Raw genomic sequence first — 2,124 nt, forward strand, 5'->3', positions numbered from 1 at the left:
TTTTATATTTATAATAGGAGCAGTGACATCTTGCACGGTCATGATAGCAAGGCATGTCAGGGAGTACCATGTCAGCTATGTCGGCAACAACGTTGGTACCAAGGGCGAGGGACGAAGAGAACCATTTTCCTGCTCGTTGAAACGAGGCGGACCAATAGGCAAGGTTCCCGTCCATCGGTGGTTACCGGAATGTCATCAACAATAGTAACAAGGTCTTACTGACAGAGTTGTACATCGAGGTGTTTGCACAAGCAGTGGATTATTACTGCTTATATCATATAGATCATAGAAAAGGTTTAAACAAACCAATGGAAGGAAAATATGATCATCAGATTAAACAGAACAATGGAAAGGAAAATATGTTTAAACACATATTTCGAGGGTATATCCTTCCCAAGGACAAGCAGAGCAAGATATCCATGACAGGATATAAAGTAGAAAACCATTTAGGTAAGGGGGGAGGAATCTCATGATATTACTCATACAATGGTGTTAGGATAATTGATAATTAAAATATAGCATCGTGCTTCAAACGTGCCTGTTTAAAATCGGAGTACCATTGACATGCTTCGAGATAGCAGTGACATGGTCTTCAGGTGAAGATCAGACTTTGGAAACACGAAGGATCCATCAAGAATAACTTGTAGAATAAGTCTTACAATTTCCTCATGGATGAATGGATAACCTTGCTGAAAAGGAATCTATAATGATAGGTCCTCCAGCCCGGGGGGGTGCTAGGCATGACATCATGTTACCGGGTCATCAAAGGATCAACGTCATAACTCTTAGAAAGTTGCCCCAACCATCATATCTGACCGAGATTCAGATCCGATTGGTGTCAGGATACCTGAGACTCAGGATGTCCGAGAAGAAAAGGCGCAACACAAATCGTTGAAATGGCATTGCAAGCTTCTCGGGAAATGAACTATGGGAGCGGGTTTCTGAAGCAATAGTTCACCATTAAACCAAGGAGAGGACAAGGAGGTGTCTGGTGAACTCAACGGCAATTCACCGAGATTCCCAAAAGATGGATTTCCACCATTAAGTGAACAAGGAGATAACATTTGTCAGATCAACTGATATAAGGAAGTATGCTCGAGGAAAACATACACAATTAAACATTGGTTGAAGGGTGCGCCCGAAGTACGGGTTGGGTTGCACGACCAATGTTAGAATGGTGATTCAATTAGCGAAGGACTTAGAATGAACTATCGCCCATTCACTTCAAAGCAATAGGGTTGCTAGAAGTTTTGAATTCACACGTCATAGCTCCATTGTCGGTATTCCGATTGAAAACAATACGGGGACCAAGGAATGAACGAAGATGGCAAGAAGTATTAAGATATCAAGAATTATTAAGAGGTGGTGAAATTCTCACCACATTCTTGACAAAAAGTGATGGTAATACTTCCGAGGTAAGGAAGATCAACTGCTGGGTAGCAGTGATCTCAAGGTTTACACAAAACGCGAACAAGTTGTGTTGAACGGAAGGCAATAAAGTGGTCGATGAGAACAGGAATCATCGAGGGGCAAGGATGGTATTACCCATCATGAATTCAATTGAATTCCTGGAAGAGCTCATAAGGTTGATGGTGATCACGACACAATTGTCGAGAGATTTCATGCAGATGTAGTCAATCAGCGACGACATCAAGTCAAAGGAATGATGAAGCAAGAGGTTATTGGAACCACAGTTACGACACAAACTCGAACTCAAGCTTGTTGTTTAAGGTGAAAGGGTATGACGAGGAAAGAAGAAAAAAAAATCGACGTAAGGTTAGTTCATCGTCAAAAATTGGTGCTCCGAGAATAAGGACCAGGTAGCACCGTTAGAATCGTCACGACAATGATATAGCCAAACAGGCTAGGAATGGCGTGATCGGGTACACACTCATACTTATAGAAGCTTACTGAAGAGTTGCTGAACCGTAGAGCGGACTCGGTTCAGTTATCGGTGTCTTTGAGTGTTTAATAACTCAGAGCCCGTGAAAAATTGGAATCAGTGGTAAGGTAGCACTTGATGAAGAACTCATAAGAAGTTATGCAGTACCATGATAATCTCGAGATACCAGGGGGGTAATACTCGACGACAGATCAAAATAAAGGTTGGACTGGGGTATTGCT

This window comes from Triticum dicoccoides, chromosome 2B (assembly GCF_002162155.2).
Source record: "Triticum dicoccoides isolate Atlit2015 ecotype Zavitan chromosome 2B, WEW_v2.0, whole genome shotgun sequence".
Lineage (NCBI taxonomy): Eukaryota > Viridiplantae > Streptophyta > Magnoliopsida > Poales > Poaceae > Triticum > Triticum dicoccoides.